At 47.2% G+C, this 18,899-nt stretch overlaps 2 long non-coding RNA genes across 2 annotated transcripts; one reads left to right on the forward strand and one right to left on the reverse strand.

Annotated features, from left to right (window-relative positions):
* Window positions 1-5,553: 5,553 nt before the first annotated feature.
* LOC115080903 lies at window positions 5,554-8,221 on the reverse strand. Its single transcript, XR_003853699.1, has 2 exons — window positions 8,183-8,221; window positions 5,554-5,895 (listed from the first exon to the last, which is right to left on the reverse strand). It is a non-coding gene; the product is annotated as an uncharacterized LOC115080903 (long non-coding RNA).
* Window positions 8,222-10,575: 2,354 nt separating this feature from the next.
* Window positions 10,576-18,854, forward strand: LOC115080688. The gene is made up of 3 exons (XR_003853632.1): window positions 10,576-10,737; window positions 14,142-14,315; window positions 18,396-18,854. It is a non-coding gene; the product is annotated as an uncharacterized LOC115080688 (long non-coding RNA).
* The last annotated feature ends 45 nt before the right edge of the window (window positions 18,855-18,899 follow it).

Genomic DNA, 18,899 nt, shown 5'->3' on the forward strand with positions numbered 1-18,899 from the left:
AATACGGAGAAACAGGCTGGATTCTTTACAACTATTGGGAAGTCCTAGGAGAAGTGGAAATCCTAGCATTCTCCGGGGCGGGGGAATAAAAGAAGGGTTGGGGATATTGTTCTGTACTTTGTATTGGCTGTTGGTGGTTGCTGATTGATGGAGGCATTGTGGACTTGCTGTTTTCATGATAAAAAAAAAAGTTTATTGTAATAAAAAAAATCACATCGAAGTGTGTTTAAATAAAACAGACAGTAAATGTGAACCGTGGGACTTGTGGTCTATAAACGGCTGCCTTTGAGCCCTGAGCCACGGTTGGATTCTGGGAGGCTGTAGTGCTCCTGGTAATGATATCTTTTCGCATGTGGTCGGGGGAGGCGTTTCTACTCCTTGAAAAGGTGAAATATAAGTTTCGAACGTTACTGGGTGTGAAATCCTCGCTGGCCCAAGGGTTGGGAGCCGGGTTAGTAACATAGAGGCTGTGGGTTCGAAGCCCGACCCGCTGGGACGGGAAAGGGGTAGTTTTTGTGAAATTTGGGCCCAAATTTCACAAAAACTACCTGTCGCGGAGAGGATGCTGCAACCCACGGTGTTACGGAGCTGGTGGGGCTTCGAACCCACAACCTCAAGGATACTAGCCCGGCTCCCAACCTTTGCGTCAGCGAGGCTTTCACACCAGGTACCTTTCGGAACTTATATTTGACATTTCAAGCAGTAGAAACACCGGCCCCCCAACCACCTCCGAAAAGATATCTTTACCAAGAGCACCACAGCCTCCCAAGATCCAACGGTGGCTCAGAGCTCAGAGGGCACCACTTATAAACCACAGTTCTCACAGTTCACGTTCAGTCTCTGTTTTATTTAAACACACTTCGATGTGATTTTTATTACGATAATTTTTTTTTATTTTTTTTATCAGGAAAACAGCAAGTGCACAACGCCTGTATCCATCGTAATTCAATCAGCACCAATCAACAGCCAATACAAAGTACAGAACAATATCCCCAGCCCTTACATTATTATCCCGCCCCGGACAATGCTCGGATTTCCACGTCTCCTAGGGCTTCCCTATATCTGTAAAGGATCCAGCCCGTTTCTCCGTATTGCCCTGACCTGCTCCATCCCCTGTGCATATCATCCGGACGGCTGCAGGCCTGTGACATTGCTGGACCGGCGATCTTCTTCCATTCGGCCGGAACCGGACATCTCGCAGCCTTCAGAACCTGAGACATGAACTGCTTGACCTGTGCAGGAGCCTCCTCGATCGCCGCATTAAACAGCAAAAAGTTAGATTCCCATAGGAAAGCAGAGCTCCTCACAGTCTTTATGAGCTGCTGAATGGCTCTGCATAAGGGAGCGATCCCCACACAGCAGCATCGCACACGTCCCCCCGCGCCTCTCCCTACCTTCTCCCCCGGGCCGCGATCGCTCTCTCTGTAGGGCTCTTTGCAGCTCGCGGCCGGACAGAGGGTGAGATCCTGGGACCCGGTCCCTCCCTCTCCGCACCTTCTCCCCTGGGCCTGGATTCCTCTCTGGGGCTCTCTGAATCTCCTGCTCGCCGCGAAAGAACGGCCGGGACCGGGCTGTGCTGTGCCCCGCCTCCTCCCCCTTCCGTCCAATCGCATCAGCAGGAAGGGGCGGGGCTGCAGCAACAGAGCTCTCCTGTGAGTAGGCTGCGACCCTGCTTGTCTCCCTCTCACAACCATGGTGGAGCTGTAGCTTCCGGTCGGTGACCGAGAGCTCGGCCGTGCGCTCCGAAAGCGAGCAGCGGCCACCCTGCCGGGAAAAGCCGCTTAGCACCGAAGGAGCAATGGGGGCTAAGGCTGTGGGGAAGCGCGGGTTCTGTCCCAGGCATGAGCTGCGCTTTACGGCCTCACCCTCCCCAGGCTTTAAGCTTGCAAGTCCTGCAAACGTCTCCGGGGTTTAAGCGGCTCTTCCCGCCAGCCTGCTCTCACTGCTCCGTGTTCACGGTCTGACTGTGACTGAGGGGTTTGTATGGAACCAGAAATTGGTTAAATAAATTAATGAATGAATGAATGACCGAGGGATGCGATGTGTGTGAGAGAGGGTGAGCGGTAAATATCGCACACGGGGAAGCCAAAATCTGTCCTGGGGGCTTCCTTTCCCGGGGCACTGCTGGAGGTCTGTGATGGCTCAGAAGCTCCCCCGGAGCCCGTGTCTCACAGCCCCTGCTAGGAACCCGTAATCTATCCACGTTTAATGTTTGTTTCCATAGGCGAGGAGGTTTCACCGCGCACTGTGTGCGTTAGAAAGATTCTTTTATTTTAAGAGAGAACATTTCATTCTTGTGATTGCGGGCGAGGAGCTGTTAATCACCGGAGGGTGTAATACAAGAGAGTCGTGGAAAGAGGAGTAAAACTCCGGAGCCTCTGAGAGTGCAGAGCCGGCTGTGAAGGGCTGGTCCTTAGGCTGGAGTCCTGTGCTAGGAGAAGAATAAGGGGTAAAAACCCGGGAGAGTCTGTACCCAGCTGACTGGTGGCTCAGCAGCTCTGTCCGATGGCTCCGTTACAGGGATTCGCTCGAATATAGGAGGGCGCGGATTCGAGTCTAGCTTAGCCAGAAGCTAGGTGGGGGCCAGTGTAGGGAAGCGGTGCGGGTGGATGGGGAGGAGGGGGTCAGTTAGACCTGTGTTCCAAGCATATTCCGGTGAATACCTCTAATGCGAAAGAGCCTTAATTAATAACAAGAAAGAGCCACCAGCAGACTGGGGGTTTTACTACTTTTTACTAGGAAAAATGGCCCAAATTTCACCAAAACTACCCCTTTCTAGTCCTTGTGATCAGTAACAACCTCTGTCGCGGAGAGGATGCTATAACTCACGGTGTCACGAAGCTGGTGGGGCTTCGAACCCACAACCTCAACGATACTAACCCGGCTCTCAACCCTTGGGCCAGCGAGGCTTTCACACCAATGACTTTTCGGAACTTATATTTGACCTTTTCAAGGAACAGCAACGCCTCCCCCAACCACCTCCGGAAAGATAACTTTATCAGGAGCACTACAGCTTTCCAACATCCCCCAGTGGCTCAGGGCTCAGAGCTCAGAGGGAGACACTTATAAGTCACAAGTCCCACGGTTCAGCCTCTGTTTTATTTAAACACAATTGGATTTGTTTGTTTTTTTTTTGTTTTGTTTTTACAATAAACTTTTTTCTTTAGAAAACAGCATCATAATGCAATCAGCTAGAATCAACAGGAAATACAAAGTATAGAATATCCTCAACCATTATTTCATTACCCCTCCCGCCCTTGATAATATTAGGATTTCCACTTCCACAGATTTGTAAAAGCATCTGGTCTGTTTTTCCTTATTGCGTGAAATTTTCTATCCTGTGCATCTCATCCGGACGGCTGCAGGCCCGCGACATTGCCGGAGCGGCGATCTTCTTCCATTCGGCCGGATCCGAGCATCTCGCAGCCTTAAGAACCTGAGACATGAACTGCTTGACCTGTGCAGGAGCCTCCTCGATTGCCGCATTAAACAGCAAAAAGTTAGATTCCCATAGGAAAGCAGAGCTCCTCAGAGTCTTTATGAGCTGCTGAAGGGCTCTGCATAAGGGAGCGATCCCCACACAGCAGCATCACACACGTCCCCCGGTGCCTTCCTCCCCCCACCTTCTCCCCTGGGCCGCGATCTCTCTCTGTAGGGCTCTTTGCAGCTCGCGGCCGGACAGAGGGTGAGATCCTGGGCCCCGGTCCCTCCCTCCACGTCCCCTCTGCCCGCGCCTCTCCCTACCTTCTCCCCCGGGCCTGGATCCGTCTCTGGGGCTCTCTGAATCTCCTGCTCTCTGCGAAAGAACGGCCGGGACCGGGCTGTGCTCTGCCCCGCCTCCTCCCCCTTCCGTCCATTCGCAGCAGCAGGAAGGGGCGGGGCTGCAGCAGGGCTCTCCCGTGATAGGCTCCGACCCTGCCTGTCTCGCCCTCACAACCATGGCGGAGCTGTAGCTTCCGGTCGGTGACCGAGAGCTCGGCCGTGCGCTCCGAGAGCGGGCAGCGGCCGCCCTGCGGGAAAAACCGCTTAGCACGGAAGGAGCAATGGGGGCTAAGGCTGGGGGGAAGCGCGGGTTCTGGCCCAGGCATGAGCTGCGCTTTACGGCCTCCCCCTCCCCAGGCTTTAAGCTTGCAAACCGTGCAAAGGTCCCCGGGTTTTAAGCGGCTCTTCCCGCCAGCCTGCTCTCACTGCTCCGTGTTCACGGTCTGATTGTGACAGAGGTGTTCGCATGGAACCAGATATCGGTTAAATAAACAAATGAATGAATGACCGAGGGATGCGATGTGTGTGAGAGAATGAGCGGTAAATATCGCACACGGGGAAGGCTAAATCTGTCCTCGGGGCTTCCTTTCCCAGGGTAGTGCTGGACGGTCTGTGCCGGCAAGAGATGGCTCAGAAGCTCCCCCGCAGCCCGGGTCTAACAGCCCCTGCTAGAAACCCATAATCTCTGCACGTTTAATGTTTGTTTGCATAGGGGAGGAGGTTTCACCGCGCACTGTGTGCGTTAGAAAGATTCTTTTATTTTAAGAGAGAACATTTCATTCTTGTGATTGCGGGCGAGGAGCTGTTAATCACCGGAGGGTGTAATACAAGAGAGTGGTGGAAAGAGGGGGTAAAACTCCGGAGCCTCTGAGAGTGCAGAGCCGGCTGTGAAGGGCTGGTCCTTAGGCTGGAGTCCTGTGCTAGGAGAAGAATAAGGGGGTTAATCCCCGGGAGAGTCTGTACCCAGCTGACTGGTGGCTCAGCAGCTTTGTCTCACGGCTCCGTTACAGGGATTTACTCGAATATACGAGGGCGCGGGTTCGAGTCTAGCTTAGCCAGAAGCTAGGTGGGGGCCAGTGTAGGTGAGTGGTGCGGGTGGATGGGGAGGAGGGGGTCAGTTAGACCTGTGTTCCAAGCATATTCCGGTGAATACCTCTAATGAGAAAGAGCCTTAATTAATAACAAGAAAGAGCCACCAGCAGACTGGGGGTTTTACTACTTTTTACTAGGAAAAATGGTCCAAAATTTCATCAAAACTACCTCTTTCTGACTGGAGAGGATGCTACAACCCACGGTGTTACGGAGCTGGCCCTCAAGGTTACTGAGCTGGTGTAGCATCCTCTCCTCGACAGAGGCTCAGTAACATCCTCTGTCGCGGAGAGAATGCTACAACCCACGGTGTTTCGGAGCTGGTGGGGCTTCGAACCCACAACCTCAACGTTACTGAGCTGGTGGGGCTTCGAACCCACAACCTCAACGTTACCGAGCTGGTGGGCTTCGAACCCACAACCTCAAGGATACTAGCCCGGCTCCCAACCCTTGGGTCAGCGAGGCTTTCACACCAGGTACTTTTCGGAACTTATATTTGAGATTTCAAGCAGTAGAAACACCGTCCCCCCAACCACCTCCGAAAAGATATCTTTACCAAGAGCACCCTCAGCCTCCCAAGATTCACCCGTGGCTCGGAGCTCAGAGAGAGCCACTTATAAACCACAGGTCTCACAGTTCACATTCAGCCTCTGTTTTATTTAAACACACTTCGATGTGATTTTTATTACGATAATTTTTTTTATCAGGAAAACAGCAAGTGCACAACGCCTGTATCCATCGTAATTCAATCAGCACCAATCAACAGCCAATACAAAGTACAGAACAATATCCCCAGCCCTTACATTATTCCCCCGCCCCGGAGAATGCTCGGATTTCCACGTCTCCTAGGGCTTCCCTATATCTGTAAAGGATCCAGCCCGTTTCTCCGTATTGCCCTGACCTGCTCCATCCCCTGTGCATCTCATCCGGACGGCTGCAGGCCTGTGACATTGCTGGACCGGCGATCTTCTTCCATTCGGCCGGAACCGAGCATCTCGCAGCCTTAAGAATTTGAGAAATGAAGTGCTTGACCTGTGCAGGAGCCTCCTCGATCGCCACATTAAAAAGCAAAAAGTTAGATTCCCATAGGAAACCAGAGTTCCTCGCAGTCTTTATGACCAAAAGGGAGAGATCCCCATACAACAGCATCACACACGTCCCCCGGTGCCTTCCTCCCCGCACCCTCTCCAACGTCTTTCAGACCCAGATCCATGCACAGTCTGCAGTCGAGCAGGCCTAAGGCACCATCTAGAGCAGTGGTTTTTTCAGCCGGGACACACCTGACAGATGGTTCTCACATGCGTGACACACTGACCATGTGACCCTCCCGGGGCTAAATGTAAACCTGCACTCTGCATCCACAGGAACCTCCCTGACCCCCAACAATGAATGCAGAGCAGATCTAGGGCATTACCCTGTACAACTCGCCATACAAAAAAGATATTCTGGTTCTGATGACATCTCAGTAAAAGCAAAACAAACTCCTTTTACTACCAGCCAAAATAGCCTTCCTTATGAAAAGACAGTAATTTACCACTAATGCACGTCCTATTGAGAAAACACAACCGGCTAAATTTTTAAAGACTGCTTCCACAAACTGCACGTATTAAAAAGAATAAAACCCCTATTTCATTTCCATGATTATAGAACAGTGCTCCAAGCAATAATATTTGCGAAAATTGATTACTGCAACTCTATCCTACTAGGCCTCCCATCATCCCACACTAAACCTCTCCAAATGATACAGAACACGGCAGCAAGAATTCTAACAAACAAAAGGAGAAGAGATCACATTACACCAGTCCTGAAAGACCTTCACTGGTTACCAATCCACTACAGAATAATTCATAAGTCCCTCACCACAATCTACAAAAATATCCATGGACTGGCTCCACTCCATCTACAAATAGCTCTCAAAAAACACTCCTCCAACAGACCCATCAGAGAAGCATATAGAGAATATCTACAGGTACCTCACAACATTACTACCCAACATATAACATTGAGAGATCGGGCCTTCTCCACAGCAGGTCCCCCACTATGGAACTCAATCCCCTTAGAATTACGACAGGAACCATGTCTTCCAACCTTCAGGAAGAGACTTAAAACATGGCTGTTCATGAAAGCATTTCCGGACCCTTAATGATTCACTTCCATCAAATGCAGCAACACTGAGCATCTTCTATTAAACTGAAACAGACAATACCAACCAATCACTACAAGGTTTTACTTCTTGTTAAACTTTTTATCTCTCCTCTAACTCTAATCCCAGTTAGAATAACCCCTGTTTATTGTAACTTTTTCTTCTATGCACTTGTTATACTTTTGTAATGTATACTCTTACGTTTTAGCTATGTACGTTATATTGTATTGCTCATCCCTTGTTTTATGTAAACCGACATGATACGAACTTCCGTGAATGCCGGTATAGAAAAACACAAATAAATAAATAAAAAATAAAAAGATTGATACAAATGCCTACATGCTAGTTAAATATCTCACCTCGGTCACACACCCAGAACTGACCTTCACCAAGTACAGAAATACCACAAATTATAAATATGGAGACAGAAACTGAAATGGAAAACCAAAAAAGCCGCTCTGCATGCAGTGCGAACCTGGAGAAATGGAAAGAGAAATAGAGCACCTAACACAGTCCCAGGATCTGCAATAATGCACAGAAACTAACCCGCACAAAGTTACACCTGTATTATGGAACACACTCAAACAGTAACAATCCTGTCTATGAAACACAACTATTAAACCAGGCACTAAACACTAATACATTTCCTATTGGGAAAACAGAATAAGCCAAGCTGCTATAGAGCCCCACACAGAAATAACTGTAAAGCTATACTAAAAATGTTACAAAACAGCTGCTGAACAGAATAATATTCAATTAAACACTCATAAAAATTATTAAAACATGTCCAAATATTAATAAAATATTTCCAAAAAGCAGTCATCGGATAATATCCAATAATTAAAATGGCAGTCAATCAAGAAAAATAAATTTAAAAAGCCCCCTTTACTTACCCTCTCCAGCAACTCTCCTACTCCTTTTCCTTCCAGGCCAATAGCACTCACCAGAAGCAGCAAGGGCTGCTGAAGCTCTGTCCTCACAGTCCTCTTCCTTAGCGCCCACAACCAGTCACAACCCCCCCGCCCTCCCAATTAGACCCCACGACCAGTCTCAGTCTCTCTCTCACACCAGTCATCTTCCTGACCAGTCTCTCTCTCATGCTCCCGCCCTCACTTGAGGAGGGACTGGGGCCACTGCAGGGCCTGTGAACATTTACTGGCTCAAAGATCCTGTGCTGACTTTCATTACCAATGCTGCTGCCAGTTGCAGGATCAACATCAGGCATTGGACCAGCCATGGGGAAGAGTGGGCAGAGTGTGCACAGGTCTGTGCAGGTTGTCACGTGTTCTCTATCCTCTCCCATCGCTGCGCTTACCTAAGAGAAAAATAAGAATGTAAGAAAATGCCATACTGGGTCGGACCAAGGGTCCATCAAGCCTAGCAACCTGTTTCCAACAGTGGCCAATCCAGGCCATAAGAACCTGGCAAGTACCCAAAAAAAGTTGCCCCTGCCATCAGCCTGCCCTCTCTTCCCTCTAGCTTTCATCCACTTATCGCCTGAGGCTCAAAGGAAAATGCTGCTGCTGATGCTAGTTAAGGTGATGTTTGGATGGGGGCTGTTTGAAAGGAGGGGTCAGACACAGGAAGGGTCTGAGGGTTGGCTCAGTGGGAGAGGGATTGGCTGTGGAAGGTGAGAAAAGTGAATGCTAGGGGTGAGAGTATCAGCTGGGGAGGGAAATGAGAAAAGAGAGAGGAAGGGGATGACAGATGATTATAAAAATGGCTTGGAGGTGAGAGAAGTTCAGTGGGGAGGATGTAAAAAGCTGGAGTGGGTGAGCGAGCAGCTAGGCTGGGAAGGGGAGAGGACTGGGAGATGTAAGAGGGGATCAGCTGGAGAGGCAGAGGTTTGGAGGGGGATGGAAGTTGAGAGAGGGGACCAGTTGGAGTGCAGGATTGGTGAGTGGAGGGATTGTTGGAGGTGAACTACACCCTCGCTAATTAGGCTTGGTTGTCCTCTGGGGTCAAGTGAATTTTCAAGTACTAAAATGGGGTCACATTGGCTAAACGTTTGGGAAGCCCTGCCTTAGCCCCTATGTGGCTGCAGGCTCAGCCGCCAAGTCCTGTCATCCAAGGAGGTACTGCCCCCTCTCCCCATGCCCAATCATGCTGCCGGCACTGCTGATTGGAGCAGGGACATTATAGGTGGGGGGGGCGGGGGGGAGTGGAGACTGGGTTTGGAGCAGGAAGGGGGTACAGGCCTGGGCAGAGAAGGGGGGGGGTCACTGCAGTACATTCTATGTTTTTGTTTAAGCCCCTTCCAAGCTACTAAGGGATCTGAGGGAGGAGAGCAGCTTCCCAGCCAGCTGCAGCTCCTGGCCGGACTGAGGGTGAGGTCCTGGGACCCTTCCCTCCCTCCACCTCCCCTCCGTCCGCGCCTCTCCCCCCCCCCCCCCCCCTTCTCCCCTGGGTCGTGATCTCTCTCTCTCTCTTTAGGGCTTTCTGCATCTGAGGGTCGGACTGAGGGTGAGAGCCTGTGACCCTGTCCCTCCCTCCATGTCCCCTTTCCCCAGTCTGTACCTCTGCCCGTGCCTCTCCTCACCTTCTCTCGTGGGCCGGGATCTGTCTCTCTGTAGGGCTCTCAGCAGTGTCTGCACAGAGCTGTGCCCCGCTTCCTCGTCCCGTGCCATCCAATCGCAGCAGCAGTAAGGGGCGGGGCCTGCAGCAGGGCTCTCCTGTGAGAGGCTCCCACCCTGCCTGTCTCGCCCTCTCAGTGAAGGCTGCGGGAGAGGGGCGGAGACGCCTGTCATGACGGAGCTTTAGCTTACGGTCGGTGCCTGGGAGCGGGCGCTGCGAAAGAGGGCAGCCGCCACCCTGGTGGGAAAAGCCGCTTAACACAATGGGGGCTAAGGCTGGGGGGGAAGCACAGGTTCTGGCGCAGGCACGAGCTGCGCTTTACGGCCTCCCCCTCCCCAGGCTTTAAGCTTGCAAACCGTGCAAAGGTCCCCGGGTTTTAAGCGGCTCTTCCCGCCAGCCTGCTCTCACTGCTCCGTGTTCACGGTCTGATTGTGACAGAGGGGTTCGCATGGAACCAGATATCGGTTAAATAAACAAATGAATGAATGAATGACCGAGGGATGCGATGTGAGTGAGAGAGGGTGAGCGGGAAATATCGCACACGGGGAAGGCAAAATCTGTCCTGGGGGCTTCTTTTCCCAGGCCAGAGCTGGACGGTCGGTGCTGGCAAGCGATGGCTCAGATGCTCCCCGGAAGCTCCTGTTTTAACAGCCCCTGCTAGAAACCCAAAATCAGGGTGACACCTTGTGGCCTTTGTTGAATACTATAAGTCCTTACCTGGGAAATAGTTTTGGATAAAATGGACCAAAAACCTGCCTTGTTTGTGCCTGTATGAGTTTCTTCTCTGGGGAGGAGGGGGGTGTAGGCTACTCAGATTTCCACAATTTCGTTTTCCAGAAGTGGAAACAGCCTCATTCATGTGATGGTACCCCAGGGGAGGAAGGGTGAATGTCGTCATAGCCTGAAGAGGACCTGATGGAGAACTGAGATGCGAGACGTTGAGTCTATAGTACTACCTGATTGAAGACTAGCAGCTATACGAATAACAAATAATGGAGGGGAAATAGTTCCTGATTGAAGACTACCTACATAATCAAGGGGTTTTCTGGTCAGGTGATTTTCTCCAGGGCCATGCTTGATTGAAGTACCATATAAAAGGGGCAGTGTTGCAGACACCATTTTAAGATCGGTCTTCGTGGCGTGAAGATGTGGACCTGGTGCTGGGCAAGGTAACAATGTTTGGGTTCGGTCCCCCCCGGCAGACAGACATTTGAACCATGATATCGTGTAGAGGTTCGATCGGACGTTTGATGACAAGATAAGTGCTGAAATACTTTGATGCTCATTTGAAAAGGAATGTTTGTTCTGTGAATGTGCTGCATTGTTTTTGGTGATTTCTAAATATTTTTGAAGAAATACAAAATAACGTTTAAAAATATAGTCTCTCATTTATGTCGGCAAGTATTGTAAAAAAAATTGAACGTTTCCCTTCCCCCTCCCAACCTTCATCCTAGAAGGTATCCCCACACCTGCTCTCCATGTAAAAAATACTATTATAAACCACCTTGATCTCATTACAATGTTGTATGTATTTATTAAAACTCTCAAATATAAACAAAAATATATATATAGAATTAAATAAAGAAAAGTGGACTCTCCTCCTGAATTGGCTCTTTTTTATAAAATTGAAGAGCTTAGGGTTGTCGGTCCCATATCAATGTCTGCATAAAAAGTTTTTTACATAAAGTATGAGTTTATAAAAGATCAAGTCATATGACCAGATGCCCGCTTTTGTTTTTGTGAGTTTATGACTGTGTGGGTCTCTGGAATATGTTTGTTGTTGGGACTTTTGTTAATTGATTGGACCCTTTTTAATGTCGCCATCCCCACTCTGTTCAGGTTACCCCATGCCTTCCAAGAAGCTCAGTGCTTTGTTACCATTCTCTTGCCACTAGGGATCCTCTGTGCTTATTCCATGGCTTCTGAAATCTGTCACAGGAGGGCAGACGTTGTAACATACTTGTTAAGGGGATTTACAGTTGGTATAGAAGGCTACAGTGGTTAATAACTTTATCCAAGTGAGGAACACTGTACAAATAGTGCAGTATGGTTTAGATATTTATAGTGATGTGATAGTGTGAGTATATGTATGTATATTACACAGTTTTTCATGGGGTTCATGTCAATCTATAAACAATTTAAAAAAGTCCAGGTCCACGTAGTGCAAGACAGGTTAAGGCCTGTGTGCAAAGTACTTAGGTTTGTCATTGGCTGATCTTGGGCAGTAGCCAGTTCCACAGTGTTAGGACTGAGCCTGCAGAGGTTTTTTCCTGGTGCCCATGAGGCTGATAGGTTTGGGTGGAGGCAGCACTAGGAATGCCTGAGTTTATGGTTGCAGATGGGTGAGAGGTAGGTTGGTGTCAGGTCTTTCAGTGTTCTTATTGGCTAGGATTAGGAATTTGAATTTAGTGTTTGCAGGGTTTTTAGAATGGGGGTTATGTGGTTAAATTTTCATGTTTATCATGCAGCCTGCAGCATTGGGATTCCAGCATAGAGGTTATTACAATAGTCTCAGATAACAGTCACAAAGGCATTCTCATCCAGGAGGTGGCAGAAACATGTTTTGGATACTGCTGGGAAGTTGAGTCTAGAATAAAGTCTAGACTTGAACTTGGGAGCTGAGGATTAGTGTTGTCTCAGTCCATAGCATCTGTCTCTTTTTTTTTTTTTTTTTTACTTAACATTTGTTTCCTTGTAAGCAGCTGACAATGTTTGTTATGCAGTGGATGACTTTGGCAATGGTTAAGTTTGGGTTTGTGCTGAATGGAATTGTAGCAGTACGGCATTTGATGATTTGAGTTTGTCAAGGGGTGCGGGGAGCCATGTTGATTTTATTTATTTATTTATTTAAAGGCTTTTATATACCGGAGTTCATGCACTGGTGCATACCACTTTGGTTTACACAGAACAAGGAACAGAAAATTACATCAAACAGATTGAACAATTAACAAATATACAATTACATCCAACGATTGGGTATAAATAACATGGCTAACTTAGTAGGAACTTAGAGTTTGAGGTAAAGGAGAGAAATAGTACCAAGTGGTAACAGAACAATGTTAATAGTTAAATAATAAATATAAATAGTAAATACAAACTCTTATAATAAATACAGGTGCTTTCAGATTAGTCTTCATGAAAAGTTTATGTCTACAGAATAGGGTTAAGTAAATAAGAACTGGCGGTTATTTCTATAGGAGTGAAGACTTCAAAAACTGAGGTTACATCTGGATTAAGAGGTATTGGTGTAGCAAGCTCAAATTTTTAATTTGGAATTGAGACCAAGGATAAAATTAGGAGTTGTTTGATATGATTATAAAAGCGAGAATGATTCAAGTTCTGGGACGTGGTTCTGAGCTAGACCTTTAAGTGTAGGCTTTTGTAAAGAGCCAGGTCTTGAGTTTCTTTTTGAATGTTCGAGTACACGTTTCAAGGCGAATGTCCGTGGGGAGGGCATTCCAATGAAGGGGGCTGGTAGTCGAGAATGCACGTTTCTTGAGTGAGGACTTGGCTGAAGGTACGTGTAAGGTGCCTAAGTATCTGTTTCTGATTGGTCTTGAAGACTCGTGTAGGCGAAGTGGAAGGCTTAGATCTAGCGCCGTTTGTGAATGGATGTTCTTGTGTGTTATAGTTAGCACTTTGAAAATGATTCTGGATCTGATGGGGAGCCAGTGTAAGTGTTTTAGTATGGGTGTTATGTGTTCACTTCTGCTGGTGTTAGTAAGAATCCTTGCGGCGGAGTTCTGCAACATTTGTAGAGGTTTGTGGTTATGGTTGGAAGGTCTATAAGCAGAGAGTTGCAGTAATCTATTTTGGAAAATAGTATTGTTTGGAGGACTGTTCTGAAGTCCTGAAAATGCAGGAGAGGTTTCAGCTTTTTCAGAATATGTAGTTTATAATAGCATTCTTTTGTTGTGTTCTTGACAAATTCTTTGAGGTTCAGCCTTTTGTCTAAGGTGACCCCAAGGTCTCTTACTTGAGTGGAATTGATCATTGGTGGTTAGGTTGTTGGTAGGCTGAAGGTTCTCATCTGGAGTGATAAGCAAAAGTTCTGTTTTTGACATGTTAAGGCTAGATAGGAGTGAGTTTATGGACTGTAGACAATTGTTCCAGAAGTTGATGGTGCTGGAGATGGAGTCAGTGATTGGCAGCAGAATCTGAACATCGTCTGCGTATATGAAGTGTGTGACCTTAAGACTTGAGAGTAGATGACATAGGGGGAGAAGATGTCAAATAACATAGGTGATAGGATGGAGTCATGTGGTACACCACAAGAGAGCTGCAGATTTGGGTATTGGTATTAGAGGAAAGATGCTCCTTGAGGTCCCTACTACAGAGGTGGTTCTTCTTATATGGACCCATGATCCCAAACATTGTGGTAAAAGATCTTCAGCAAAAATGACAGGAATCAATGGCCCCTTATAGACTAACCAGCTTCTTAAAGCATGAACATTTGAGGAAAGTTCCCATCAGAGACACATCCCACAATGTGGCATTGCACTTATGCACTATATCACACCTAGGGCTTGATCCCCCTCAGCCTCTGATCTCTCTGTTCCTTCTTCCTCTACAGGCCATTACAGCAGGCTACTTCTACCACACTTCACGGCTGACTCGGGGAGGGTACAAGACTGTGAAGCACCAACAGACTGTGTACGTGCACCCCCACGCCTGCCTGTTCGAGGAGCAGCCACGCTGGCTCATCTACCATGAGCTGGTCTTCACAACCAAGGAGTTTATGCGGCAGGTCAGTGCTCTTTCCTCACTTTGAGCCATTGCTGTCTTTTACCTTATGCTCCACGGTCTCCTCTCACTCTTCTTGGAGAAGGAAAAGTCCATAATACAAATGCATTATGAGCCAGGTAGACTAAAGAAAGCTAACAAAAAATAGATACTTTTTGGGAGCTGCTAGGTACCTGCAAACTTGTTGGTTGTCCGGGGCTGAAGGAGGTTTCTGCTGGCCCGGAGTCTCGCAGCTGCTCCCCGCCAGCTTCTCCTGCAGCCCCTCCCACCGGCAATGGTAGCATGGATCTGCCGAAGGCGTCTTAGATTCTGGGTTGCATAGCGGCTTTGGTTGGCGTCTAGGTAAGATCACGAATCTTAGCTTTTTGCTTTGTTTGTGGCTTTATTGCTGAAGAAAAAGCTCAGGGAGATAACTAAAAGTGGACTTTGTGGGACTTCACTTACAAGTCACCATGCTGGTTGATTTACAGTTGCAGTACCGCACTAATGCTGCCTGCCTTACTGTTGTATTACTGCTCTATAGCTACTCCAGATCTGCTACTACAGCAGAGGAGAGAGGAGACTATCTGCGGATAGAATTTGAGGGATTGGGGGGGGGGTGGGAAGGGATGATAGGGAAGGTTACCACACGCAGTAGGAAATGGAACCACATAATAGTACAAACACAGTTGTTTGGTTACTTGTTGATTTCAAAGTATCAGCACTAGTACAGGATCCAAAACATCTTTTATTTTCATATATTGACTATACATACAAGGCATTTCTACATTTTTTGAATGTCATATGTCCTACTATGTATAATTCTGTACCACATTTATTTGATCCTAGAGCTTGTTCTGTTTGCTGTTATCTATCTATTATGGTATTGTTTTGTGGTTCTGCAATGTAACGCATGATATACACCAGTAAAATAATAATTTACAAAAAAAAAAAAGTGAGCAACTCAGGAGCTACCCAGTTTACGTGCTGCTATGCGGCGGCCATCTTGGCCACCCAGAGCCTTCCTTTTTAACCTTTAGGAACAGAACATAAATGGCTAATGTGGAAGCCATTTCAGTTCCTGGTGGTTATAACACCAGCTCCCAGAGTAGGTTAACTACAAGCATTAGTGACCTGGCCTCCATATGCATCTGTTTTGAAGTGATAATTAATTCTGTTAATTGAACCTTGGTATATAAGTTATACATAAATGTTGAACTGAGGGAGGAGAAAACAAGTGAGACGGCTTAGCAGATTTAACGGAATCATCCACTATGTTAACGAAGCAGTCAGACTGAGCTAAAGGGTGAAGGTGGTGGCGCTGCTGAGCTTGGTTCATGTGTAATCTTGCTGACGGTATAACAGATTGTGGCTTCCACATGACCCGGCATCCTCATGAAAACATGTGCTGGTACCAGGTGCGTGGCTACTTTGTCAGCTGTTAAAGACTTCTTTTGTCTGGTAGGAATGCCCTCTGAATTTTTGTTTTCAACCATACTCCTATTAAACTCTTAAGTACTATGCAGGATGGTGCTGAGCTTCTCACCCCATTTTTCTTACGGATGTTCCTAACAAAGCATGTGGCCCTTCTCGACTAAGAATAAGATCTGCTCGATGTGGAGCTAATGGTTGCAGTACGGATAGATGAGATTGATGTGCTTTCTGAGATGCAGCTATGACGGCTAAGCATTTTGTTAACAGCCTTTGTGCAGCTTCAAGACTGAAAGGAAGGTATTTCTTGTGAATAGGTAGGTGGAGATAAGCATCCTTGAAATCTATGGTGGTTAGCCGCTTGTTCTTTCCTAAGCAAGGATGTTTCGCAGAGAGCAAATTTTGAATTTCTTCCTTAGGATGAACATTTTAATTCTCTTGGATCCAGAACATCCTGTCATTTTGGGAATGAAGAAATATTTAGAATAAAATGTTTACTTTTTGAAACACATTCTATGCAAGTGCATGTAGAAAATCTTTCTATTTGCAGCAGCAGCTCTGTCGTTCCTTTGACATATAATGGAGGATGGAACTGAAAATTTAGAAACTCGCGCCCCAGTAGCTTATTGATAAGACCACTTGTCTGTCGTCATCCTACACCATTTGGGAAAAAACTGATCCTTCTCCCTATGGGAAGAGATGGTAACAGTTTTGTCAAAAATCCTGTTGGTTTTGGAAGAGCTAGCGCACTCGCTTCGGTTGAGGTTGGATTCTGCTTCAGGAGCAAGCTGGTTAAGCTGCTTGTGAACATGGCATTTGTAGTACTGAGAAGAATATCCCCTCCTTGAATAGAAGCTAGAGGACCGTTTTTATATATTTTCTCTGAAATGGTTGCACAGAAGTCTCGGATGTTAAGATTTGCATAGCAGTGCAGTATTCTTCAATATCCAGTTTCTCTGATCTTTTCTCCAAACAAGTTTCCCCCGCCAGCAATGGGGGGGTGTCTGCAGTTCTATCATGTATGTCCTAGCACAGTTTAGAAGCTGTCAACTATGCTAGTCTTCTGGAGGCTGGAGCTATTGCTGCTGCCCTAGACAGAGTATCTTGAATTAAATGTTTTCTGCCATTTTCTGTAGGGTATGATATGGCCTTAGGTGGGGTTGAACTTCTCTGTGGCTCTGAAGAAGGATCTGGAGAGAGATCAGTCTTCCTGTAAATGTATGGATTCCGAACTCTTGAGTGTCAGTCAGATTGTAATAGGAGGATCTCCTGGCAAAGCTGGTCAGTGGAGATTTTTCAGCACTAACCAGATACATTTGACCAAACTGCAATTGTGCAAATCACACTTCTCAGTGTAGCCACACATCGCCTAAATGCAGCGGTTCTCCACCAGCGTGGCGCCAAGCACATGCAGCTGTGTTGCCACACTTCCCGGTACCCCACTGGCCGAGCTGCTCCCCCCTGCCCCAGTGAAATAGGTCCTCCACCTGGGCTTAAAATGCTGATAGCCTAGGCAGAATGAGTCAGTGGCACCAACGTGGTCTCTTCTTCCCGCCCCCCTCCCCGTGGCCACGCATGCGGGAAGAAGCCATGCTAGTGCAGGCAGCATCAGCCTGAAAAGTGTGGCATGGAACAAGAGCGGTTTCAGCCCCTGTGGACAATGGGACTCCTTTCTCGGTCGCAAGGGCTGAAAGTGTAGGAGGCTCCTGCTGCTAGTTCTGTGGAGGGAGAGTGAGTATGTTTGAGATCTGGTGTGTATATACGAGCCTTACACCAGGCTCGTATATACATAAGAGCCTGGTGTAAGGAAAAGAGAACATGTGTGAATAAGAGCCTATGTAAGCGAGAGAGTATGTGTGTGATTGAGAGCTTGTTGTGACAGAGGAGAAAGTTGCAAGCAAACCATCCCTCCTACTAATTCAAAACAATCTCAGAGCACCTGGATATCAAATATTCCCAGGTACCCAGAGCAAAGCATTTATTTATCCTTATTGTGTCTTGAAATATTTTATTGGTATCTCGAAATGTTTAATATGATTGGATAGTCCATTTGAAATAAACAGCTGTTCTTTTTGTTAGTATGGTTTTACTGCTTTGCTTTTTCTATTTCTTGATTATTTTAGGACTGGTGATGTTTCTCTTTTTCCTTTGTTGCACTGCATACAGAGACTCTGGCTTGTTGCAGTTTTCAATTCAGTTTTTGTCTGCGTGCTTCTGGTTCTACTTTATGGCCTCCTTATTCTTGGTTAGGTGAGGGTCTGCACAAGTGACTGAGGTGAGCTATTCTGGTGTGTAGTTTGGGTAAGGCTCTATAGCAGTCTGGCTTGTTCCGTCTTCCTAATAGGAGGCATACTGGTGTCTTAAGGCCTGGTGTAATATTCAGTGTTGCCTTTTCTTAGGTAAGGCAGTTACTGTTTGAGTGCTGGAAATTGGTGCCGGTTACTATTTATGCTATTTCTGTTCAGAGTACTTATCTTTCCCTTGTCATTCTTAACAATAAAAACAATACTGGGCATTTATTGGGAACCACTGGCCTAATGTGCACATATAGACATGTCCAAGTCTAAGAGAGGGCAATTGTACACATGTCCTCACTCTAAGGCACCCTATCCTCACTTTTTTCTTTCAGTGCAAGCCTATTTAAAAATGCTTTTTGTATTTTTACCCTACACAGATCATTGAAATTGACAGTGGCTGGCTCCTGGAAGTGGCTCCTCACTACTACAAGTCCAAAGACCTGGAGGATGCTTCTAGCAAGAAGATGCTCAGGAAGGTAGGGGAGGAACTGGGCTGAGGCTGTTTATTTGCTCCAAGGCTGCAGCAAACATATGTTCTACCAGCCTGAAACAAACACCGGATGCTGGTCTTGTACCAAGCAAATGTGTGGCAATAGCACGGGCTGGGACTCATGTCCAAGTACAGGCTGATTTCTGAGTGCTGTCAGTAAAGAAAAAAGACACTTTATTTGGGTTGGAAGCCTAAGAGTTAAGTGCGAACAGCTCTGCTCATCCCCGAAACAAGGATTTTTATTTTATAAATGCAACAAGCCAGATTCACTGGCCTCTTGAAGGTGAGCTACAGAAGAAATGGGTGTGTCCCTGCCACCCGGAGTGCAGGAAGCTTGATCTATAAGATGGCAGCCTGGGCTCTCATGCATTGTACGCAGACCTCTCCCCGC

The sequence above is a fragment of the Rhinatrema bivittatum genome, chromosome 19 (assembly GCF_901001135.1).
Source record: "Rhinatrema bivittatum chromosome 19, aRhiBiv1.1, whole genome shotgun sequence".
NCBI classification, from domain to species: domain Eukaryota; kingdom Metazoa; phylum Chordata; class Amphibia; order Gymnophiona; family Rhinatrematidae; genus Rhinatrema; species Rhinatrema bivittatum.